The sequence below is a fragment of the Felis catus genome, chromosome B1 (genome assembly GCF_018350175.1).
Source record: "Felis catus isolate Fca126 chromosome B1, F.catus_Fca126_mat1.0, whole genome shotgun sequence".
Taxonomy (NCBI): Eukaryota; Metazoa; Chordata; class Mammalia; order Carnivora; family Felidae; genus Felis; species Felis catus.
Genome location: NC_058371.1, coordinates 110,478,725 through 110,505,486, shown reverse-complemented (window position 1 = coordinate 110,505,486; position 26,762 = coordinate 110,478,725). Strand labels below are relative to the sequence as shown.

General features: G+C 39.5%; 1 protein-coding gene across 2 annotated transcripts in view; it reads left to right on the top strand.

Moving 5' to 3' along the window:
- ANK2 (ankyrin 2) overlaps positions 1-26,762 on the top strand; it is a 671,298-nt gene that overhangs the window by 79,031 nt on the left and 565,505 nt on the right. Inside the window, exon 1 of one of the 2 annotated variants that reach the window (XM_045055954.1) lies at positions 22,842-22,999. The exons of the other annotated variant lie outside the window; for it this stretch is intronic. The gene's annotated coding sequence lies outside the window, so the exon portion shown is untranslated. Of the gene's footprint in view, positions 1-22,841; positions 23,000-26,762 lie in introns of those variants that run through there. 2 annotated transcript variants of the gene reach the window in all.

The window sequence follows — 26,762 nt, the reverse complement described above, 5'->3', positions numbered from 1 at the left end:
AGTGGATCTGTGCTTTTTATCTCTGTGTTATGGACCATTAGCAGTTGGTATTAAAAGTAATTTTCTTCTGGCAATTCAGATGTGACATATTTACAAGGTAGGCACAACAGCTGGAATAAGAAAAAGAAATAAAATAAGAGGACATGAACCAAAAGGTGCAGGGCTTGAAGGCAAAAATCTCCCTCTCTTTGATCCTTGGAAGCAACACCAGAGAGTTTCAAGATGGTGACAGCAAGGGGTTCATTAAAGAATTCCCATGGGGTGTGATGGCTCAGTTGGTTAAGCATCCAACTTCTGCTCAGGTGATGATCTCGTAGTTCACAAGTTGGAGCCCTGAGTCGGGTTCTGTGCTGACAGCTCGGAGCCTGGGACCTGCTTCAGATTCTGTGTCTCCCTCTCTCTCAACTCATCCCCTGCTCTCTCTCTCTCTCTCAAATAAATAAAACATTAAAAAAAAAAAAAAAGAATCCCCTAGACAGCAAAGAATTAGGCTTATTTGCTCTTCTAATATAGTAGAGATAGCTTGTGTAAATGTGTGTTGGGCTACCTAGTTTGTCTCTCTGGAAAAAAAGAAAATGAATAAGAGAAAACTCATTTAGACATTTTGGACATCAGCAAGATGATAAAATATAAATGAACTTGTACTTGTAAGAAGGAAGAATGAATTCTTTGTCCACAGTGACCTTGAGGTAAGTAATCTGTCCTTGATGATGTACTCATTTATCTTCGTGAAATTGATCTTGAAGTCTACCTTGTTGATTTCTTTTTTTAAAAATATTTATTTATTTTTGAGAGAGAGAGAGAGAGAGAGAGAGCGAGCGAGCGCATGTGCATGAGCACACAAAAGCTGGGGTGGGGGGCAGAGAGAGAGGGGGACAGAGGATCCAACTGGGCTCTGTGCTAACAGCAGAGAGCCTGATGTGGGACTCAAACTTACCAACCATGAGATCCTGACCTGTGCTTAAGTTAGATGCTTAACCAACTGAGCCACCTGGGCACCCCTACCTTGTTGATTTCTGAGCCAGCTCACTAGATTTCCATCAGGGTAAGGGGGGATTATAGAAGGTTTTTCTTCATAGATAGATGATCTTGTTGACTGTTTCCTTCCTCTTAAGGATTTTTAAGGGTGTGCAGATAAAAAAAAGTAGCTTTTCCTCAGGAAAATGCTACCCTTTAGGACTAATTTAGCAAATATTCATATTTACAGAGTATTTGAGAAGTCTTTCTAGCTGCCACATTTTAAAGAGAGTCTTGACAAATTGGGACATTTCTAAGAAAGTCAGGGCCTAACAGGGAAGAATTCTTAAAATATCTGGGTCTCTTCATGTAATTTTTATTTTTAATTGAAAGAAGGAGATAAATTTATACCATATAGCTCCAGAAGGTGGAAGTTAGATTATTGGGTAGACCTGCAGAAAGCAGATTTTCTTAAAATAAGAACTTTCTAACAGTTAAGAGTTGTTTGAGAGTGGAACTGGCTACTTTGTGGCGCAGGCTGTATTAGTCATCTTGGGCTGCCAGAACAAACAATGATAGGCTAGGTGGGTTAGACAAGAGAAATGTATTTCTTTCATAGTCCTGGAGATCAAGATCAAGGTTTCCACTGATTTAGTTTCTAGTGAGATCTCTTTTCCTGGCTTTCAGGTGGTTGTCTTTTTGCTGTCCTCATATGCATATGCACATGTCTTTTCTCAGCACATATATGTAGAAAGAGAGAGAGAACACATGAATGATTGCAAGTGCTGTGGTGTCTCTTATAAGGACACCAATCCTATTGGACCAGGGTCCCACCCTCATGAACTTATTGAACATAATCACTTACATAGCAGCCTTTCTTCACATATAGTCACACTGGGGTTAGGGCTTTGGCATATAAATTTTAGGGAGACACAAACAAAATAGGACAATACTATGTTTGGAGTATTTAAATAGAAGCTAGTTAGCCATCTGTTAAGATGGTTGTAGAGGGGAATCCTCAAACTAGGAGATGCTTGATCTGATGATCACAGTTTTCTTGAATGTAAAGGAACAGGGTAGAGCTGTAGAGTATTGGAGACAGGCATACATAAGGGTGCACATTTGAAAAAAAAAAGATTTTATCTTATTCTGGGAGCTTCTTAGGAACCTAAATCATAGTTGTTGGAAAATCAAGGTAGAAATAAAGAAAACCTCTTACCACTAGAGCTGCTTGGACTTGGTTAGACGAGGGAATTGAAAACGATAGACTCTACCTACATAGAATTTTCAAATACCTTAATCTTCTTCATCAATAATAAAAGTAAAGGTAATATATACATATTTGTCATGTAGCTGATTCTTTAAAGGACAGATTCATAACAACATTATACATATGCTGTGTCATTAATAGATGCTGGTAACTACTTTTAGAGAACATAAGCCACATTTAATTTTGTTTTCCAACGCATCCTTTTTTGGGGGGGTGGGAAGTGCACGCAAGCGGAGGAAGGGGGATGGAGAGGGAGAGAGAGAATCTAAAGCAGGCTGCATGCCCATTGCAGAGCCCAAGGTGGGGCTCAATTCCACAACCTGAGATCATGACCTGAGCTGAAATCAAGAGTCTGACACTTAACCAACTGAGCCACCCAGGTGCCCTTGTTTTTCAACACATCCTAACACATAGTTCCTTTTCATTAGGCAGTGAAGTAAGTTTTGCATCCAGTAGTATATCAGAATTGGACCTAATAACAATTAACATTTGAATTATTTGAAAAACTTTTATATACAGATTGTATTGTGATGGAATTTGAATCCATTTAATATTAAAAATGAATGACAGTCAAAATTGTTCAGTGTTGTTGATGGCTATAACATAGTTACTGGGAGAATATGGTTATCATTTTAGGTGTTTGGTATTTACTATGGTTCTTATATACATTAATATTTATGTTAATCACAGTAAAAATTTGCTGCAAGATATGCAAGAAACATAACAGATGCTACACATTATATAATGTTCCATTGTAGGGGCCCAGGGCAGGCTGCCCCAAGATAGGCCACTTTGGCATAAAGATGATTTTCAATTAAAAGTAATCAAAATCCAGCAGATTCAGGAAAAGCTCTCTGCCTCCCCCTCAAATGGCTAAATTTACATTGGAAAGGAGAACCTGTAACTAGAAGAGAAGCTATTAATGGAAACTCTTCTTTACCTAAGAACTTTATCTGCATAGTGGGGCAACCTTGTTTTTCCAAACACCTCCTTTCACCTTCTTGCTAATGAGCTTTCTCTCCTTTGTATCCTCAGGCTTCTCTCCCTTGCCTTAGCTCATATAAGCTTCATGTTGCCTCATTGTCCTTGGAATTTCATTTCTGTGTGGATTCCCCGTGTGTATGCTATAAAATTTGATTTTCTCCTGTTAATCTGCCTCATGTTGATTTGATTCTAAATCCAGCTAGAAAGACCATAGGGCAGGGGAAGGTCTTCCTCCCCAATGTTTAGTTGATGTGCTACTATTTTGGGAACATGGAGAAATGAAGATCCAACAGGAAGTAGAGAAATAGAATAGTTTTGCCCTGATATAAAGGAGGTTGTGAATTTTCTTTTCATGTTATGCTATTTTTTGTTTTTCTTTCATTATAAATTTGATACATACTTATTATAGAATGCTTTGGGAAAACGTATTATTTTTAAACTCACCATCTGTTACCTCAAAACTCGATTTTTTTGGACAATATGAATTCATCATTCCTTTTGATCCAAAGTCTTAAAATAAAACAACAATGTGGTTTACTTTAAGGAAAACTTCAATTTTTACTACTAAAAACCTACAAATAATTTTAAAAGTAAGAAAATCCTCAAATTAATTTTCTATCTTTTGATAAAATTTATTAAATTGTTTTGTCCAAGAAATTAAAATTAAGTCATAAATGAGCCAAAAATTAAGATGTTAAGATGGCTTATATAAAAATTATTGATATGAAAGGCTGTGATAATATTTATATCTTGTTCAAAGAATTTAATTATGTGATAAGCATATTAGTATCCAATAATAGGGGTACCTGTGTGGCTCAGTCAGTTAAGCATCTGACTTCGGATCAGTCATGATCTCGAGGTTCTTGAATTTGAGTCCCGTGTTGGGATCTATGCTGACAACTCAGATCCTGGAGTCTGCTTCGGATTCTGTGTCTCCCTCTCTCTCTGCCCCTTCCCGACTCACGCTCTGTCTCTCTCTCTGTCTCTCTCTGTCTCTCTCTCTCTCAAAAACAAATATTAAAAAATTTAGTATCCAATAATAACTTACAAAAGTGGCTATAAGGCAAGTAGTTTTGAGTCATTATTATTTACCCTGAAAACCCTTTGTTAATGTGGGGTCTCTAGATCAGATGGGGGCCACCAAATGTGGGCGACTTGATGAGGTCGTGGCTGGCAGCATGAGTGGTAAAAGAATTCACCCAAGGCAGAACAAGAGACAGAAGTTTATTGAATACACTGCAAGGGAATGGCGTGCAGGACAGCAAAGCAGAGGCTGTCTGCCATGAGGTAGTGGTGGGGGGCTGTAGTTAAAGGGGAAGGTGAGGACTGGTACCTGTGTGCAGGTGTAAGTAACCCAATGTTTAGCTAGGGCTTATGGATATTTTCAAGTGCGTTGTCTAATGGACCTGTTTGTATTCAGCCCATTGGGAGTTGGGGCTTACTAGGGCCCGTCGACCTTACTCAGCTTTCATTGTTCAAGTTGGTTGCCCAAAAGTGGCCTCTACAGTTAAGAATTTTATCTTATTATGCCATTGCTTACTAAAATTTAGATAGGAACTGTTTTGTATTTTGGTTTATAATATTGCTGAATAACCAAATTATAGAAACTCAAAGACTGAAATATCCTTGGAGATGATTTTGTTCAATTTCATTTTTCATAGATGAGAAAACTAAAGCTCAGACAGAAATGAAATAACTTCCTCCATTGGGTTACTAGTACCTCCCTCCCCCGTCATCACATTTCCCATGTGGGAGTTATAGAATAACTAATTGTTGATTCCCCACCCCAATCCAGTGTGTTGTAAGACATAGTTAACAATGTAAAAGAGAGCTCTGAAGTGCTTCTATGACAAAAGTGAATTTAAGACAAGCTATAAAAGGCCATGAAATTTCTCTGGAAAGTTTTCATGCAGTTAATAGTTTATTTGTCCAGATTTCTAACTTGGATGTCTTTTTTTTTATTAAAATTTTTTTAAAAATCTTTATTTATATTTGAGAGAGAGAGAGTGTGAGCAGTGTGAGAGAGAGGGAGACACAGAATCTGAAACAAGCTCCAGGCCCTGAGCTGTTAGCACAGAGCCTGACACGGGGCTCGAGCTCATAAACCATGAGGTCATGACCTGGAGCCAAAGTCAGACGCTCAACCAACTGAGCCACCCAGGCGCCCCTAACTTGGATGTCATATAAAATCAATTGCTGTGAACAAAGATTTTATTTATAAGAATTTATGTATTGATACAGTATTTTGATAGGTAATCCTCCTGTTGTCTGAAAGAGGCATCACACCATTTGCTGGAAGATATTTAATTGGTTCAATGATTAATAAAAGCAGAATATGTAGTTCTCTTATTTGTTTACTGCTTTGCCTGTTCTTAGCCAATTAAGTTAAACCAATCCCATAACAAGTACTCCTGGAAATGCAATTTAAGTATAATTAAGCACACAAGGTCTAGTGTGCTTGTAGGGGAGTACAGTATCCAAGCCTGAATTTATACTTAGTGATTTTCAGGCAGCAGGTTTGATTTCTTTTTGTTCAATATGAGCTGGTGACTACTTTATTTATTTATTTATTTATTTATTTATTTATTTATTTATTTATTTATTTATTTATTTGACTTTTTTGAGCCAGGGAGGTGCTGAATGCGGAAGAAGCACTTTCTTGTTACCCCTAATTATTCTAGGTGGGAATCAATCTTAAGTGCTTCCATTAAAGAACAGACTTCCTGCCAAGAGCCTTATTTATCTGCCAATGTTAAGAATTTACGCACAGATTTTGATTTCTTAATGACATAGGTCTTTTCAAGGAGGAGCCAGTGTTAGAAATTGGCTCTATAGGCAACAGTGAGAGTGATAAAATGAGTCTGGGCTATTGGGTCAAAAATAATTAGGTTTGAATCCTGGTCCTAGGAATTGTAAAGCAGTATGACTTTGGGAAATATTAACTGTTCTGAGCTTTAATTTGGCCATCTATGAAATGAGGATAACAATATGTTTGTTATGAGAATCAAATGAAATTGTGAATGTCAAGCATGAAGGGCAGTATCTGGTACACGTTGTATAAGTCTTAATTCCCTTCCTGCCTCCTTACAAATCCAATTCTACTTCCCTTGGATTCCTTTGCAGACTAAAGTGCAGAATACTTGAAGTGGGGATAGAGAGCTTTGGGCTACTACAGCAGCCATTTTACTGGTGAATATTACCTTCCAATAAATATAGGAGAGGGATCAAGATTACCATTCCCCATTGTGCTCCAATCCTAACCCCAGTTCTAATTGCAAACAGCCCACATTCAATTAAATCCAATTCTCACAAGCCTCATCTGTGCATATTACTTAGAGACTTGACACAATGATAGTCCTGTGTTGCAAGGTGAGGTAATCCAGGATTGGCCTCAGTTGCTTACAGAGTCCCGGTGCTCCGGTAAAGTGGCTTTTCTACTTTTCTCTATGAAAGACGAGCAAGAGCTACAGCTCTTGTAAGAGCTTATCTTATTTTAAAGTAAGATAGATGCCAAGATCCAGGGACAGGATCAGAAGGACAATTACATTAATTTTTTAAAAATTATAGGAGGCACCTGGGTAGCTCAGTTGGTTGGGCACCCAACTCTTGATTTTGGCTCAGGCCATGATCTTGTGGTTCGTGAGTTTGAGCCCCGCATCAGGCTCTGCAGTGATGGTGCGGAGCCTGCTTGGGGTTCTATCTCTGTTCCTCCACCACTTGTGCTCTCTCTCTCTCTCTCTCTCTTTCTCAAAATAAATAAATAAAAACTTAAAAAATTATACATATTATGTATATATCATAAGCTTAATCATTTTAACCATTTTTTTAAATTATTTTTTTTTAATTTTTATTTTAGAGAAAGGGAGAGAGTGGGGGAGAGGGGAAGAAGGAGACAGAGAGAGAGAGAGAGAGAGAGAGAGAGAGAGAGAGAATGAATCTAAAGCAGGTTCCACGCTCAGCATGAAGCCTGATGTGGGGCTCAATCCCACAACACTGGGATCATGACCTGAGCTGAAACCAAGAGTCAGTTGCTCAACTGATTGAACCACTCAGGTGCCCCTAACCATTTTAAAAAATGTTTATTTATCTGTTAGAGAGAGAGAGAGAGACAGAGAGAGACAGAGAGAATGCAAGTGGGGGAAGGGCAGAGAGAGAGGGAGACAGAATACCAAGCAGGCTCCGCCCTACCACCTCAGAGCCCAATGCAGGGCTTGAACTCATGAACCATGAGATCATAACCTGAGCCAATATCAGATGCTTAACTGAGTGAGCCACCCAGGTGCCCCATCATTTTAGCCATTTTTAAGTGTACAGTTCAGTGACATTAAATCCATTCACATTGTCAGGCAACCATCCCCACCATTTTTTACTATATCTACACCAAAACTCTGTACCCATTAAATAATAACTTCCCTGTCTCAGTCCCTGGAAACCACCATTTTATATTCTTTCACTCTATAAATTTAACTATACCTCATATAAATGGAATCGTATAGTATTTGTGCTTTTGTGATTGGCTTATTTTGCCTACTATAATGTCTTCAAAGTTCGTCCATAGTACAGCATGTGTCTAAATGTCCTTCTTTCTTTATGGCTGGATAACATCCCATTGTATGTATATATCATATTTTATTTATTCATTCATTAGAGATGGTTGCTTCCATTTCTTGGCTATTGTGATTACATAGGTATGCAAATATCTATTGGAGTGAGTGTCTGCTTTCATTTTTTTGTGGTATATATCAAGAAGTAGGATTGCTGGATCATATGTTCACTTTATAATTTTTAGAGGAATTGCCAAAACTGTTTTCCATAGTGGCTGTAGCATTTTACATTCCTACCAGCCATGCATAAGAGTTAAAATTTCTCTACATTGTTGCCAATACTTGTTATTTTCTCTTTCTTTCTTTCTTTCTTTCTTTCTTTCTTTCTTTCTTTCTTTCTTTCTTTCCTTCCTTCCTTCCTTCCTTCCTTCCTTCCTTCCTTCCTTCCTTCCTTCCTTCCTTCCTTCTTTCCTTCTTTATTTTGATAATGTTGTCCTAATAGGTGTAAAGTAGTAAATTACTCTTAAAAACATGAATTGTGGGGGCACCTGAGTGGCTCAGTCGGTTAAGCGACCGACTTGGGCTCAGGTCATGATCACGCGGTTCATGAGTTGGAACCCTGCTTGGGACTCTGTGCTGACAGCTCAGAGCCTGGAGTCTGCTTCGGATTCTGTGTCTCCCTCTCACACCCCTCCCCCGCTGGTGTTCTGTCTCTCTCTCTCTCTCTCTCTCTCTCTCTCTCTCTCGCTCTGTCTCTAAAAAAGAAACATTAAAAAATATTTAAAAACATGAATTGTGATATACAATAACCTGTCTCATTTCCTAGCCTGGGATCCAGGCACATTGTAGGTGTTTGTTGAATGAATGGGCAAGAATCCACATGTCATATATGAAATGAAATATCTGTGGAATATAATCCAGGAAGTAATACAATACAACATATTCATCCATCCATCCATTCAGTCAATGAACAGGAGTATGCACTATGTTAATTGTTAGGAGTCAAATTTCAATAAAAATTGAAGCCAAGACAAATGAGGCTTCTTTACTCAATGAACCCACAGTCTGTTATCTCCTTAGGGAGGAAGGCTGAGTCACCAAGATATGACAGCTCAACTAGAGTATCAAAAAACAAACCCCCAAAAACAAAAACAAAAAACCACAAAAAACAAAACCGAACCCTTTTGGCATCAAAGTCCGTATTTTTCAAGCCTCATCGTGATCAGTAATGATACTCTATTCTAGTTTTGGTGACACATATGTTTTCTTATGCAAGTTAGTAAATAATACATATAATACACCCACATATATGGATTACATGTATCTGTGTATATGGTTTAATTCATGATATTTAAGCCCATCTGAAATTCTGGGATTGAAATAAGCCCAAATGGCTCTAAGATAGCCATTGTATCTAGTGAATTAACTTTTCTTTTCATCTAGAATGGTACTAGCTATTTGCCATCTTAGGAGAATTGAAAAATAATCACTCAAATCATTTTCTGTATCTTGTGTTCAGATGAAGAACCCCTGTTGAGAAAGTCTGCCTCAGTGACTTTCCACTTCTCAGTGAAATAATAAAATTGATCTGAACCTGCAAAGCTTTTGCTTTCTGTATAAATTGAGAAGGATAGGCTGACATTTATTTGCAACTGAATCATAGTCTTTCTTCCCATAGAGAAGAATGGGCTCCTTTTTTGGGGTGGGATTTATTTGTCTTTTCTTTTTTTTCCAAATTTTTATTTAGATTCTAGTTAATTAACATGTAGTATAATATTGGTCCCAAGAGTAGAATTTAGTGATCCATCACTTACATATAACACCCAGTGCTCATCATAAAAAGTGCCCTCCTTAATGCCCCTCACTGATTTAACCCATTCCCCACTGACTTCCCCTCCAACAACCCTCATTTTGTTCTCTATCATCAAGAGTCTCGGGATTTATTTGTCTTATGTCCAAGTCAAGAAAATGTTGTAAATGATCATACTGTCATTTGGTTTATTATACTCAAGCTATGCACTGAACTTATTCTCTGAACATAAATGGACGGTACCTTGCTACTGAGACTCTGCATTCCTTTTACTACCTATTTAATTCCATTTTATTTAACAATTATTTATTGAGATCCTACTATGTACTCAGTACTATGCTAGGTCCTGATAACAGAAGAGTGAACTGATCCTGTGGCCTAGTGGTGGAGAAAGACAAATGAATAGACAATTCTAATTGCTAAGTATTAATTAAATAGCAGAGCGAGCACAGGATGCTGAGGTAGCACAGAAAAGAGACCCCAACTGAGACAAAGAGGATTAGAGGAGACTTCCTGGAGGACTGATAATTAAGATCTAGAATTTTTTTTCAGTTTATTTTTGAGAGAGAGATTGAGAGAGAGAGAGAGAGACAGAGACAGAGACAGAGACAGAGGGTAAGCAGGGGAGGGGCAGAGAGAGAGGGAGACACAGAATCTGAAGCAGGCTGCTGGTTCTGAACTGTCAGCACAGAGCCCGACGCGGGGCTTGAACTCAACGAGCCTTGAGATCATGACCTGAGCTGAAATCGGACACTTAACCGACTGAGCCACCCAGGGGTCCCAAGATCTATGATTGAATAGGAGTTAGCTGAACAAGGAAAAGAAAAATTCTTTCTCCGGAAACAGCATGGGTAAGCATGCATTCTTAAGAAAATAAAACAAGATAAGAGTGGTTTGAGTGTGTGAGATGAAGCCAGAGAGACAAGCAGGAGCTCATTTATCTGGGATGTTATGAATCCTCTTCAGGACTCCATTCGGAGAGCATGGAGATGCACAGAGCTTGAGGAAAGGGTGCATCACGATGAAATGTATGTTCTGAAAAGATAGCTCCAGCTGCAGTGTGGAGAAGGGGTAAGGGAAGGGCAAGTGCAAGTCAGGGAGACCATGAATTTTCTGTACTAATCCAGGGATAGAGATAATTTTATAAATTTGGACATTCTTTTCCAGGATTTGGGGACTTTTTGGATATGTGATGTGGAGGAAATGGGTGACTCCTGGTTCCTGGCTTGGCCACTAGGTGAGATGGAAAACGGAAGGTGTAGCCGTTTCCTAAGGAAGATGATAAGTTCAGTTTGAGATAATTTATATTTGAAGTGCCAGTGAGACAATGAAGAAGGCTGTTGTGAAGTTTTAGGGGAGAGATTAGGGAAAGTTATTGTCGATGTTTAATTTTTGCTCTTATTGCCCATCTTCTTTTAGGATGTCACTATGTGATTAATAATTAGTAATTAGACATGCAGTGTTTAATAATAATAAGACACTGGGTATCTAATTAATTAATTTTATATCTTATTTCCTGTGGAATTGGATCCAAAGAGTACAACAGGAAGGGATACATGACTTGCTGCTTGGGAGCATGATGAGCTGAGGTAGCATTGTTTTGATGATCATTTTCTGCCAACAGCTCAATGTTTACTCCTTCCTATTTATATAAATAATAAATAAATATTTAATTGCAAATGTATGTATATGTAGCTAAGTATGATCTGTTAAAAAATTTTTATGTTTGTTTATCTTGGGGGGGGGAGAGGGAGAGAGAGAGAGAGAGAGAGAGAGAGAGAGAGAGAGAGAGAGAGAAAGCAAGTGGGGGAGGGGCAGAGATAGAGAATCCCAAGCAGGCTCTGCATTGTCAGCTCGGAGCCTGACTCGGGGCTCAAACCCATGAACCTGTGAGATCATGACCTGAGATGAAACCAAGAGCTGGATGCTTACCTGACTGAGCTACACAGGTGCTCCAGATAAATATGAGGAGCGGGGAATTACTAATTTATATAATCTTAACATTGCTAGAATGTTTTTTTTTTGCACAAAGTATTTTATTTTATGAAAATAATAAAATTATTGAGGAAATAAATTGAGTAAAACTTTTGAGGAAACTGTGTTGATAAAAAATAATTGAGGGGTTGGGAGAATTTTGAAGCACAATGTAGAAGAAACAGAAAGGAAAAAAATGACTGAAGGTAACATAGAAGGTTTGGTGATACTTCACAAGTTACATGGGGGAAGGTCTCCCTGCCTTCTTGCCTCCCTAAGTGGTATATTAGGAACCATGTATAAAGAATTTTTGTCATTCAGTTGCTGCTTCTTACTTATTCTCTTGTAACAAGCCTCCAACATTATACTTGTTAGGAGACTAATGCTCAACTGTTACTCACTGGTAGGCTGTGGTGGTTATTTATAGCTGGTATCTGTTCTGGTTTGTCTGGTTGCTGGTTGTTATTATTACTGCTTTAGTAATTTATATTCTCTGACAGCATTGATTTAGGGAGCCTTGCTTTTCTTTTCTTTTCTTTTCTTTTCTTTTCTTTTCTTTTCTTTTCTTTTCTTTTCTTTCTTTCTTTCTTTCTTTCTTTCTTTCTTTCTTTCTTTCTTTCTTGTCTTTCTTTCTTTTTTTAAAAGACTATTTTATTGAAAAAAATGTGTATTTATTTTGAGAGAGAAAGAGGTGGGGGGAAGGGGCAGAGAGAAAGGGAGAACGAGAATCCTAAGTAGTCTCTGCACTGTAAGCATGGAGCCCAACACAGGGCTCGATCCCACAAACCACGAGGCTGTGACCTGAGCCAAAATCAAGAGTTGGATGTCCAACTGACTGAGCCACCCAGGCCTCTTTCTTTCTTTCTTTCTCTTTCTTTCTTTCTTTCTTTCTTTCTTTCTTTCTTTCTTTCTTCCTTTCTTTCTTTCTTTCTCTTCCTTCTTTTTTTAAAGTTTACTTATATATTTTGAGAGAGAGAGTGAGGGAAGTGCAGAGAGAGAGAGGAAGAGAGAGAGAATCCCAGGCAGGCTCCACACTGTCAGCACAGAGCCCAATGTGGGGCTCGAACCCATGAACCATGATATCATGACCTGAGCTGAAGTCGGATGTTCAACCGACTGAGCCACCCAGGCACCCTCCTCTTTTTATTTTTAAACTTTTATTTATTAGTTTAGTTTAGTTTAGTTTTTTTTGTTTTGTTTTAGTAAGCTCTGCATCCATTGTGGAGCTTGAACTTAATGAACCTGAGATCAAGAGTTGCATGCTCTACTGACTGAGCCAGGTACCCCTGATTTAGAAAGCCTTTCTTGACATCTTCCTCTTCTTCCTCTTTTCAAGTTTAACTGTCAGCTCCTTCTCTGCTACTCCAGTATTCCTGGATACATATCTATAATGGCACCTGTACTAGGCTGAATTATGGCTCCTGAAGATATCAGGTCCTAATTCCTGAAATACCTAAATGCTATCTTATTTGGAAAAAGGGTCTTTGCAGATATGCTTAAATTAAAGATCTGGAGATGAGACAATTATTTTGGATTATCCAGGTGGGCCCTAAATGCCATCACAAGTGTCCTCATAAGAGATAGGCACAGAGAGATTTGACACAAGCACAGAAGAGAAGGGAATACAAAGGTGGAACAGAGATTTCAAGATGTTTGCCTTGAACATTGGAGTGATGTGGCCATAAGCCAAGGAATGCCAGCAGCCATCAGAAGCTAAAAGACACAAGGGACTGGTTTTCCCCTAGAGTCTTGATTTGAGCCTAGTGAAACTGATTTCAGGCTTCTCAACTCCAGAAATGTGAGAGAATGAATATTCTAAGTATGCATGGAATGTACTTATACATACTATTTGTTGTTTATCTGAAATTCAAATTTAACTGGGTGGACCTCCTATATTTTATTTGGTAACCCTAGACAGAGATCACATCTTAATAATCTCTGTGTTGTTTAGCAGTATTTGGTAAAATGGATATTTGGTATAAATGATGTGATAATTTTGAAAATTTTGCAAATAGTTAAAAAGTGTTTTCACTATTGAGACTTCCAAATATATTCAAAAGCAGAGAGAATAGTGTGGCAAAGCCCCATGGATCTATTACCTAGGTTCCACGGTCATCAATACATGTCTGATCTTAACAGTTAAAAAAATACTTTGGGGGCACCTGGGTGGCTCAGTTGGTTGACTGTCTGATTATTTTTGCTTGTTTTTTTTAAATTTTTTAAAATATTTACTTATTCTTTGAGAGAGAGAGACAGAGCCTGAGTCGGGGAGGGACAGAGAGAGAGGGAGACACAGAATCCAAAGCAGGCTCCAGGCTCTGAGCTGTCAGCACAGAGCCTGATGCAGGGCTTGAACTCATGAACCTCTGAATAATATTGAATTGTGTGTTTATTCATTCATTTATAGACAGACGGTTAGGTTGTTTCCATATCTTGGCTACGGTGAATAATGCTACGTGACCATGGGAGTGCAGATATCTCTTTGAGGCACTGATTTCATTTTCTTAATGTACCCAGAAGTGAGATTGCAGGATCATATGATTGTTCTATTTTTAGTTTTTTGAGGAACCTCCATACTGTTTTCTATAATGGATGAACCAGTTTACATTCCTACCAACAGTGTACAAGAATTTCCTTTTCTCTACATCCTTGCCAATACTTGCTATCTCTTAAAAAAATATTTTTAATGTTTATTTAGTTTCAAGAGAAAGGGAGAGTGAGAGCGGGAGCAGGGGAGGGGCAGAGAGAGAGAGGGAGACATAGAATCCGAACTCTGAGCACCAAGCTGTCAGCACAGAACCCAACGTGGGGCTCGAACTCATGAACCATGAGAGCATGACCTGAGCTGAAGTCAGACACTTAACTGCCCAGGTGCCCCCCAAAAAGGTGAGTTTATTAAAGCAGGGGGAGAGAGAGAGAGAGAGAGAGAGAGAGAGAGAGAGAGAGAGAGAGAGAGAGAAAATCTTAAACAGGCTCTATGTCCAGCATGGAGCTTGATGCAGGACTCAATCCCATGACCTGAGATCATGACCTGAGCCAAAACCAAGAGTCAGATACTTAACTGACTGAGCCACCCAGGTGCTGCTGTGTAGTGTGAACATTTTAACAATATTAATTCTTACAGTTCATGAGTATGGAACATCTTTCCATTTAATTGTGTTCTTTTCAGTTTCTGCCATCAGAGTATCGTAGTTTTCAGTGTACAGGTGTTTTACCTCCTTGGTTAAATTTATTCCCAGGTATTTTTTTGATGCAATTGTAAGTGGGGTGGTTTTCTATCAGCAGTTGCAAAAATTTAGGGCTCCAGACAAGTAGACAAGCTCCTTTCTAGAAGATACCAGCCAGCTGTACTGAGGCAGATGGATGACGCGTAGATGGCCTTCCTTGGCTTACATTGCTGTCGTTCCCTGAGAGCACTTCGGTAGCCTCTAGATGGTGCCCAACCTGAAGGCTGCCCCTGGGGCCTATGCTCCAGGACTAGCACGCAGGCCTCTTTTACAGAAAGGCTAGGGGTGTGTTTTAGCATGCTGTCTGTGCAGTGCCCTGGAGGTGGTAGCCTGCCAAGAACTGTTTTTCTAATTGTCAGTCTCATGGGACTCAGGAATGCAGCTCCCTCCCCCTCCTCCACTGGCCACTAGAGCCAGGCAATCAAGAGGTCACCCCTCTGGAGCAGCCGACAAAACCAGGCACCAGTCGTAAAAATGGTCAGCAGACACATATCACAGCTCCCCTCCAAGAGGCGCTGGTTCTCTAGAGCACGGCAGAAGGAGAGTATGAGGATAATGCCTGTGCTCTGAAGTCCCAGGAGAGGTTTATGGTCAGCCTTTAGATGTGTGTTTAATTAGAAGCCTGTCTCTCAGGCTGCAGCTCTGAGGAGAAGCTAATAGGTCTCTTTCGCAGAAACATCGAGCACCTGGGCCTGTTGTCTCTTGCTGAGCCCTGGGGGTGGTAGCTGTTTGAGTCCTTTCTCCATTGGTTGTAGGTCTGTGGGACCTGCGAATATAACCCTTGCTGGTCACTGGGACCAGGTGATGTAGAAGAGTCCCCTAAAAGCAACACCAATAATCACGAAACCACAAAGGTATAAGATCTATTCTGGAAGACACTAGTGAGGTGGAGTGAGGCAGAGGGAGCGTTGCAAAGACTGTCTTCATCAGCCTCTGTACCGTAAGCTGCTATGAATGTGCGGAACAAGAAGCCTGCCCCTCAGGTAAAAACTCTTGGACAAGAGATAGGCCTTTTTCACAGAAAGTCCAGGGGTATGTTTCGGTCTGCTGTCTGTGCAGTGCCTTAGGGGTGGTAGTCTGTCAAGAAATGTCTTGTGTGGCTCAGTAGGTTAAGCGTTTGACTTTAGCTCAGGTCATGATCTCATGGTTTGTGAGTTCAAGCCCCACATCAGGCTCTGTGCTGACAGCTGGGAGCCTGAGCCTGCTTTGGATTCTGTATCTTCTTCTCTCTCTGCCCTGCCCCTGTTCGTGCACACACACTCAAAAATAAATAAACATAGGGGCGCCTGGGTGGCGCATTCGGTTAAGCGTCCGACTTCAGCCAGGTCACGATCTCGCGGTCCGTGAGTTCGAGCCCCGCGTCAGGCTCTGGGCTGATGGCTCAGAGCCTGGAGCCTGTTTCCGATTCTGTGTCTCCCTCTCTCTCTGCCCCTCCCCCGTTCATGCTCTGTCTCTCTCTGTCCCAAAAATAAATAAACGTTGAAAAAAAAATAAATAAACATAAAAAAAAAAAAAAGAAATGTCTCTTAGATTGTGACAGTCCCATGGGACCCAAGAATGTAAGTCTTTCTGGCTTCTGGAGCCAGATACTCAAGGGGGCATTCCCTGGGTGGCAGCAGCAAAAACTGGGTCACCAGATGTAGAAACTGGAGCACCATAAATGTGTAGAAGCTACCCTCTGGGAGATAACGGTGCTCTGGAGTACAAGAGAGGGAGTGTGTAAAGATGACACTGGCTGGATTGAAGCAGAGGGAGAATGGCAAAGATGGCACCCACCAATAAAAGGAAAAAGAAAAAGAAAGGAAAATAAAAAGAAAAAGAGAAAAAGGAATAGGGGAAATAAAAAGAAAAAAAAGGGAAGTGGGTGGAGAAAAAGGCCCTTTCTGGTGTTAGCAAGGCAAAGGGTGAGTGTCCAAGATGGTGCCTGCTGACTAGAGCATAAAGATGGTACCCGTGGGAAAGGGAGGAAAAAAAAAAAAAAAAGGATGGTGCCTACTGGTTTTAAAAGTGCAGTGTAAGAGCAGTAACAGCCTGCTACCCCCAGAGAATATCTTAGCTGGCCCCTGTCCCTCAGACCAATACTTTAAAATTAGGAAATGAGTTTCTTTCACATAAAGTCTGGGCATTTTTCAAAGGGCTGTTTCTTGGCCCTGGAGTGGGTGAGTCTGCACACAGGCCCTTTAAGAGTATTCCTCAGTTTGGCACAGACAGACCCAGGATCTTGTGGGCATAAGTCCCATTGACCTTAAAAGCCAAGTGTTTTGGGGGCTCATCTCTCAGGTGCTGGTCTTAAGAGTTGGGGTGTCTAATGTAGGGTAAAACCCTTCACTCTTTAGATAGAAGCTCCTGGTTTGAGTTCCCTCCTGACTGTGGGTGGTCTAACCAGGAGGTGGGGTTTATAGCACTATTGCGTCTTAGACTTTCTTCCTTGTTGTGCTTTCCCTCTCATTTGCCTGATGTGAAGGCACTATTTATCAGTTTTTTAGTCCTTTTTTTTCCCCAGAGAAAATTGTTCCATATATAGCTGTAGATTTGGTGAGTCTGCAAGAGGGGGTGAGTTCAGTATCTTCCTATCTTGCCATCTTGAACCAGAACCTCATTATAATTTCTTGTTGAAGGGACTGGATCAATTTTCTGGTAGAATTCTACCTTCTGGATTTATATGATTGTTTACTTACATTGAAATTCTGGTTTACTTTCCACTGTATTTCCTGTAAACTGGACTTTTTTAAGTTTATTTATTTTGAGAGGGAGCAAGAGAGCAAGCAGGGGAGAGGCAGAGAGAGAGAGAGAGAGAGAATCCCAAGCAGACTCTACACTGTCAGCACAGAGCCAGATGTAGGGCTCAAACTCACAAACCATTAGATCACAACCTAAGTGGGAGTTAGACACTTAACCGACTGAGCTACCCAGGCACCCCATGGACATTTCTATCTAAAGTTGTGACTACAGTCAGGTGTCAGGTAAAACATTCTTGTCAAGACTATTTCATGAGTGATGCTGTGAACGTTATATTGTGCCATATCAGGAGTTGCATACTACCTACTTGTCTTTATGTTAACCTCCGTCATTAGATTCATTGTTACTGTGAAAAATGCCACATCACTCCATTGGGAAGTTATGAGTTTTCCCCTTGAGACAATAAATATTCTGTGTGGAGACAACCTGGCAGCAGATTGTTATCCAGTCTTTGTCAACCTTATATTCAATTTTTTTTTTTTAAGTAATGTCTAGGCCCAATCTGGGGCTTCAACTCATGGCCTCAAGATAGAGTCACATGTTCTACTGACTGTATCAGCCAGGCGCCCCATACACAACATTTTTAGCACCCGTTGCTGACTCCTCCCTGAACCAGTTATTCCATTACAGATTGCAAAATGGTGATTTTTCCAATTCTGTCAATCCTTTTTCATTCATTAAGATTCTTCTATCAAGAAGAGCTTCTTCTCATCAACTGAAGCCAACTGTTCCTCTGATATAGAGTTTCATGTGGTAAAGAAATAGTACTTAAAATCTCTCTCTACAAATTTTCAAGTCAGAGAGCTGGTATGATGAATTGAACTTCTCAATTAGTGGCAAATGTGTTCTTTTTTCTTTTTGTGTTAAAGTATCATTAGGATTTTTATATATTCAAGTGGATTAATCATTATTTATTATTCTTTAGTATTCTTTATGAATCTGTCACAGATTGTATTCACCTAAGAATGCTATACCAATATATTTGGTCCTACATGTTCTTCTTCTTCTTCTTCTTCTTCTTTTTTTAAATGTTTATTTTATTTATTTATTTATTCTTCTTTAAATTTTTTTTAACATTTATTTATTTTTGAGAGACAGAAACAGAGCATGAGCGGGGGAGGGGCAGAGAGAGAGGGAGACACAGAATCCGAAGCAGGTTCCAGGCTCCGTGTTGACAGCTCAGAGTCCCCACGTGGGGCTCAAACTCACGAATTGTGAGATCATGACCTGAGCTGAAGTCGGACGCTTAACCGACTGAGCCACCCAGGAGCCCCTATTTTATTTATTTTTGAGAGAGAGTGAGCACGTGCAGGGGAGTGGCAGAGAGGGAGAGAGGGAGAGAGAGAATCCCAAGTAGGCTCCGTGCTGTCAGTGCAGAGCCCCATGCAGGGCTCAAACTCACAAAGCACGAAATCATGACCTGAGCCGAAACCAAGAGTCAGATGCTCAACCGACTGAGTCACCCAGGTGCCCCCACATGTTCTTCTTATAAAGTGATATTGACATTTCTCCATTGCTTCTGCCCAGCCCTCTCTAGGGATATGTGCTTTCAGTGAAATCCAACCACCCTGAAGCCCCCACACCAAAGAAGAGAAAGCATATGGAGAGACAACATAGAGATATAGGAGATGACTAGAGAGTCCTGATTGTTTCATCCCTTAGTTGTTCCAGGCCAGGCAACAAACATGTGAATGGATGGGTGAGCCTTCAGATTTCAGCCTTTAGCTTTTGAGATGATCAGTTGATGTGAGTGGAGTAGACACCAGTTGACCCACTGAACTCTGCCCACACTGAAAATTTGAGAGAACATGTATGTTGTTTTAAGTAAAGTTTGGTGTGGCTTTTTGTGTAGCCACAGTAGCTAGATGAAGTTGGCCTCCCCAATTTGGGGAGCCTCCCCAAATTGATTCCTACATTTTTTAACATGATGTTTATGCTCTTCTATAGTTTTTTTACTTCTGGCATAAAATAATGTCTTAAGCTCATGTTACACATGTTCTGCCTCAGATCTGAAATCAGCCTTTTCTCCAAAGAGTCTTGGTTCTTTTTAGTGGGAAAAGGTATTGAGGGTTCAAAATGTGAGCATTGAGAGAGTTTTCAAAGGAGCAAATTTCAGTAGAAAAATTACAAATTTGATGATAATAAAACATTTCAACATGTTTCCTGAAAGCAGAATTGAAAGACAAACTATGACGGTCAACAGAATGGACAAGAAAAGTAATAAAATTCTAACAAAAGTAAAAACAACTTGTATAGTGTTGCCTCGCTGGCTCAGTTGGTAGAGCATGTGACTCTTGATCTCAGGCTTATGAGTTCACGCCTCATATTAGGTTTAGAGATTACTTAAAAACAAAAGCAAAAACAAACAAAAAACATGAATAAGCCATTCTCAAAAGGTGGAATACCTATGGATAGTAAATACTGCATCATGTTCAACTTCCTTTTACTAAAAAAATTGAATATATACTATTTTTTTCTTGATCAAATTAGATTTTCCTTAGAAGAAATAAGCTTCAACATGAATGTAGTAAAAATGTAGAAAAAATGTGATCTTGTACACATTGGTAGAAATGACACTTGATATTTGGCTTTCCGCTAAGTAATTGGGTAATATGAATTATGCTACAATATTAAAAAGTTGCAACCATTCTTACTAGTCAGGATAGAGCCTATGATACTGTGACAAAGAGGTACCAAATGAGGTCTCTTGAAATTAAAAAAAAAAAAGATTCTCTCCTGCAACAGGTTGAGAGTGAGTAGTCCAGGTTGGAAGGGCAGCTCTGCTTTCCGTGGTCATTTAGGTACCTGGTTCTCTTCATTCCCTTGCTCTGTTGTTTCCTAAGTGTTAAAGCTGTGTGGTTCAAACTAGGTCACAGGCAAGTCCGGGTTCCAGGTTGTATGAAGAGGAGAGAAATAAGTCCAGGACAGGCACTATTCTCTTAAAGAAGAGAGGCAGAATTCTGCTAACAAGGCCCCACTTAGCTGGAAGGGAGCTGGGAGCTGCGGTGTTTAGACAGGAACTGTTTATCTAGCTTGAACCCTGTCACTTCGGAACAGACCACATCCTTTGATTCAATAATTTCCATTTCTGCTAATCTATTTTAATGAAATAAATCAATTACAGAAAATGTGTTAACTGCTTAACAATTACTCCGCCAAGGAGAATAATGTTCAGTTACGTACTCGAGAGGAAAAGCACTTGAGAAACATCTTATACATATTATTGGAGCATTTTAGAGGCCATAGCAAGGAATTAAACGAGGTGGAAACCAGTGGAGGGTTTTGAGTAAACGAGTGATTCAGTTTAAGAATATTTTGCTTGCTGTCTGGAGGACAGAGTGGAAGCAGTTGCCAGAATCTAGGAGACACATGACGATGGTAGTTTGAACTAGGGTTTTAGCAGTGTTAGTGATAGTCAATCGAATATTAAACTTTTATTAGCTGTGTAGATTTTGGAAGGAACATTTTGTCCGTGAGGCCAAATTTCACACTTTAGTTTGCCCACATAATTAGAGATAGTGGCAAAAGATCACTAGGTACAGACACATATCTAGAGTGTTATTTTAAAATGTTCAAAATTAATTATGTTTATAAAGTTAAAGGTAAGAAAAATGCCAAGAAACTCTAAACAGAAAGATATTTCTCAAGCAAAAAAGTATCAGTTTCATTTGTTTATATCTTAGTTTATTAATATGCTCTTTCCCATAGAATAATAACAAAATAATGATAAACAAGGTCTTCATTATTTTGTCTTTGTTCCTTACATTTAAAGTGGATTTCAATATTTTTGTATGTATTTACTAAAGCTACAACATCAATATTTAAACAGTATCTACATATCCTCTTTGTTATGGGGATAATTGAATAACCTATTAAGCTATATGATTATTAATATAATAACCTATTTGTCACTATATATATATATACACACATGTACACATATGTGTATATATATATATATATATATATATATATATAAAATATTTAAATCTTCTGCTTCTTTTGTATCAAGTTTTTGATATTTTCTCCTGAGAAGGTGACCAGGTTGCTTGTGACTATGGAATTCAAATGTGATTCCATGAGGCAGCTAATTTCCATTTGATTTCTATTGGGAATAAGCCATATAAACAATAAAACTGTTTGAGTCAATTAATTTATTCTCACTACTTGTTGAACACCTATGATGTTTAACACCTATTTACACTGTGTCACTGTAAATAATATGAAGGTGCATGTAGAGACCTCCTGTTTCTACATAAATATCTGAAATACAGTTGATAAACCAAATTCACAGGAAGTAATACAGTTAAATTAGACAAAGAAAGTGAATTCTCCTCTTGACCAGGGAAGAAGTATGCTTCTGGTTACTGCTGCCTTACTTGGCTATGATTTTGCTTCATAAAAGCTTAATAATTGTTGTTATTCTTACCTTAAATGTTACATTTATTGCCATTTATTATAATGAAACCGAGATGAAACATAGTTTTATTACTAGCCTTCAGATTCAGTATTAGACACAAAACATGTTATAAGGAGCCTTGAGAGAGCCATTATTTCTTTGACTTATCACAGAAATAGAATTAGAAACCCTGTGCCAAATAAACAGAAATCTTATTTGAAGATTCAAATACCCTGCCCCTAAATCTACTAACCCCCTTTGTAGTAGGTGCTTAGTAGGTGATCAATAAATGGTTATTGAATGAATGAATGCAAGCATGAATCGATGATTCTGAATTTCTACTTACCTAAGTCTGTAAGTCTATTTCTGTTGGACTGTATGTGAGGAATTATTGCACATGGCACTGAATCTAGTGGTTACCTCCCTGAGAAATTCCATGAAAGAAAACCAGTAGTGACTAGCTTAAATAAAATTCACACACAACCCACCAATATTTTAGGACATGTACACATATATATCTACTGAAAGGTGGGGGGGGGCGGGGAGGTGGTAGTGATTTGCAGATGAAATTACTCCCATGGTTCTTGGCATCTTGGTGGTAGCTCATTTTTCACCTTCTCTGAACTAGGTGTGGAACTTCAGTTACTTCCCATATATCTGCTAAGTTCTGGCTGCAAACACATCCCAGTGCTTTTCTTGCTTATTTCTTCCTTGTGTTAGAAACAGAAGGAATCAGGCAAAAAAAAATTTTTTTGTGAGAAAACAATTCCTTACTCTGTACCACCTGCTTAAATGTAAGCCAAAGGCACCCAAATGATGCAGCCCACGAGTGTAGAAGAGGCTGGCGGACGGCTGTCACGTCTGGCTGATCTGATGTCAGAGCGGATCATGTGGTGCTCCGTGGGCCGCTGGGACTGGCCCGCCGAAAGCACATGGATTACCGTCTGAGGCTGTAATGGGAAAGTCGGCTCCGGGGCTGCTGTCTCATAGACACCAGCCTGCAGGGAAGCTGGGGGCTCTCCGGTTTGCCCTGCTCCGGGGCCCCTCCTGCTGTGTGACTCACAGTTACATTGCACAGAGAAGCTCCTGCTCCCAGTAAGTACTTAAAGAAGGTTTTTATTCAGAGCATTCTGGAAGCGGGGAGGAAGTGTTGGTGTTGATGGGGGTTACTGGAAGCCCTTTGTAGAACACTCTCCCAGGATCTGGGCTGGGCAGAGCGCCTTTCCATGCCATCCTGGAGTTGATAGGCAGCGCTGATGTGCAAATGTCCCCCAGCCCTGATTTCGGTTTGTTCTCCACGGTGATGTGTTTTTCTGAATTGCATTTTCTATTTTTGTAATTGTGGGGTAGATGTGTTAGATGTGGTTCGATTGAATTGATTTCAGATTCTCACACCCCTGAGTGGTCCTGGTGTTCTCTGTATGGTAAACAGGGAGAGGGGAAAGAGGGTGGTGTCTCTCTTGGTCAGAAGCACTGTTTATGTTAAGATACTGGCTGTGTCTGTGCCGGAGAAATATTTAGTGGTTGCCCCCTCTTTTTTGGCTTTGGGTAAGTAGGTGATGGGAAAGAAAGCAGGGTGAACCAGCAGTAAGGAGCATGTAGATTTGAGGAATTACTGGTAAACTGAAATGCTGTTAGTATATTGCTTTTTAATGGTCAATTTTATATGAGGTAGTGTCAGCTGGCAGCACAGGTGCCAGTAATGGAAGAATGATGGAGTTCTCTCTCCCTTTTCCCAGCAAGCAAATTGTTTTTACTGCTTGCAAAGCCCCGTTAAAGAGTGGTGAGAAGTGCAAGCAGGGCAGATTTCTAAGCACTGTTTTTTGTTGTTTTGCTGGTAACAAGCATCACATTCCCACACTCATGGATCAGGAGAGATCCTTACCTCTGTAATGTTTAGGTGTGGCCTTTTTGGAGAGCAAGGGAATACACTCAGTAACATCTTATTGTTCCTTCTGGGCATGTAACACTGAATTTGTTTTAGAGACTGAAAATAAGTCTCTTGCAAGGGGCTACAAAAGGAAACTTAGGGGAAGAGATTGTTTATTTGCCTGGGCGCTTTTCTATGAACACTTGACAGAGTTTTAGGTCAAGGTGTGGGATGTCCACTTGAAAGACATAAACAAATAATTATTTAGGCTATGTCTTTAAGCATTGGGAGATATTTATTCTTTTTGTTTGTTTGTTTGTTTGGGTTTTAGGAATAACCCTAGTCTTTTCTTTGAGTCTCTGCATTAACTGTAGGCGTTGGGGTCAAAGCCTGATTCTAGAAACATTTAGGTATCGAAGAAACTTTTGGGTGGGAAAGACAGTGGGATGGGAGCAAAGCAAGTATGCTTAGATGCGATCCATTCTTTTTTGTAGGCTTTTGCAATAGATGATTTAAGTCACAGAACATCAAACAACAGACGAGAGCTTGCCCCACCCATAGTGTTGTGAACATGGATTATTCATTCACTTGCCATTTTATTCCAATGAACTGCATAAGCACTAAGTGCAGAGAGGGTTCTAATTCATCGTTTGAGCCCCGTGGAAGCAGAGTACAAGCCAAATAAAATGAAGCTGTAGAAAAATGAAGCTTCTCTCTTTCCTGCCCCACCCCATCTTGTTCTCCCTCCATATTGTTGAGTGAAGCTAGATTTATTCTGGAAAGGGTCCTTATTACTGCTTGTAATTTCGTTAGCCATTTCAGAAGAGGGGACAAAGGGCATAGGATATGCAGCTGGTACTTGCTGGAGGAGAGTAGGTGAGCATAGTGTGAGAAATGTTTTCAGAGGTACTCTTACTGACCCAGCCCTAGACCACACCCCCTTTTTTGGCTACCTGCCAAATACTGTATCTCTGTCTAGGGAAGCCCGATGAACTGATGCCCATGCTTTGGCCCATCGATTCTTTGGTGATAAAACCGAGGAGCCCTCATCTCTGCAAGGACACACCAACCTGCTTCTCAGGGTAGAGATGCCAGTTTATGGGTGTTTTAGAATTTCTTTTCTTCAAAAATTAATATACTCTTATGAAAAGAAATGGAAGAAAATGACTCATTTCCCTATCTCACTCACAAAAGCTTTGCTTAATGCCTCTGTTTCCTTGTCTTCATTGTCATTTTTGGCAGACTGTGATTAATGCACAGGGGCTATCTACACCCCAGATTTCTACTTTTCAGGGAAGGCATACGCAGTTAGGGACTTAGAAGTAGAACAGACCCTCAGGACTGACAGTCCATCTGCTTATTTTACAGAGGGCAAAGTGGCCCGAGTCATACATGTGATGAGTGACAGAATCAGGACCGGAACCCTGCTCTCCTGACTCAGTGTACCTTTCACAATCACCTAACTTAAGGAGAAAGCATTTTTCTATAATTTTTTTTTCCAATTTTAGGTGGTTTTTCATTTTATTTAGCTGTGGTACTACTAGTAAAATCACTACAAGTTTGCATTTCTTTCCTAAGAATATCTTGGAATATGTTGGAATGTCCTTTGAAAGAAAATTAAGTTTTATTTTGTTAGGGGAGTAGCATGCTCTTTGTGGGTCATGTGATGAGATCTCAAATACCTGATTATTAGTTTTCCAATCTTGCCTTACTGGGAATGTGGACCACCTTAATTAGTAAAGTGATCATTATTCAATCATTGTTCAATTATGGCAAACAAATACCACAGTAGCATTGAGAAGCTTCTTCCCATTTGGGTAGTTTTCTTTTTCTTTTATTTTTTTATTTTTATTTTTTTTATAAGATTTTGTTTTCAAGTAATCTCTACATCCAACCTGGGGCTTGAATTTACAACCCTGAGATTAAGAGTGGCATACTCTACCTACTGAGCCAGCCAGGTACCCCTGGGTCGTTGTCTGAGTCATATTAATATTCTTTCTTTACATAGGCCCTATTCATGGGGACATATTTAAATCATTTAAGAGATATTTAGGGCTGCCTAGGTGGCTCAGTTGGTTAAGCATCTGACTCTTGATTTCAGCTCAGGTCATGATCTCATGGTTTGTGAGATTGAGCCCTGCATCAGGCTCCATGCTGGCAACACAGAGTCTGCTTGGGATTCTGTCTCTTCCTCTCTCTCTGCCCCGCCCCAGCTCACTCTCTCTCTCTCTGAAAATAGATAAATAAACTTAAAAAAAAATTTAAGAGATGTTTAAAATAAATTTTCAGCTTAACTTTCTTTAGATTGCTGCTAGACATAAAAGAGATTAAAAAAATACTTATTGATTGAATGATAGAATATATAGGGCATTACAATGCCTGCTGATGAGTGTATTGAGATTTAAAAGGTAACACAATGTTATGCTTTCCTATAATGGAATTAGAATATCCATCTGTTAATTATTCAGTCTAATTTTGGTCAGGGTGAGATTCACATATTTGTTTGAAACCAAAATAAATAAGAATAAATGTCACATGTAATTCATGCTATTTGTAAAAGCAAGAAACATAATTAATTAGATTGGGTGTTTAATTACATTTTTTAGAAACCTTGCCTATAATACAGAGGATCTCTGATTATATCCTTAATGTGTAATAATCAGTTTCTACTGGTCTAGTGAGGGCATCTTTTCAATCTAGACATTATACTATAGTGATATATTGGAAGAAATTAGTTCTGGTGGCTTTGAGTGGTTTCAACAAGAATAATTGGAACACTGTTCCAAAGAGCCTGCACTCTCTAGCTCCGAAACAAATGGCTGCATGTGTGACATTTCTAAATGGTGACATCTTCAAGGAGCCCTCTAGCTGATTTCTTATTTTAAGTTTCAGGTTATGGTGGGCAAAAAGAAAACAGAAAAGAGAAATTGTTAATATTTCTAATATGGAGAGACAAGGGCTTCAATGAAAGGTATTACTTATTTAAAA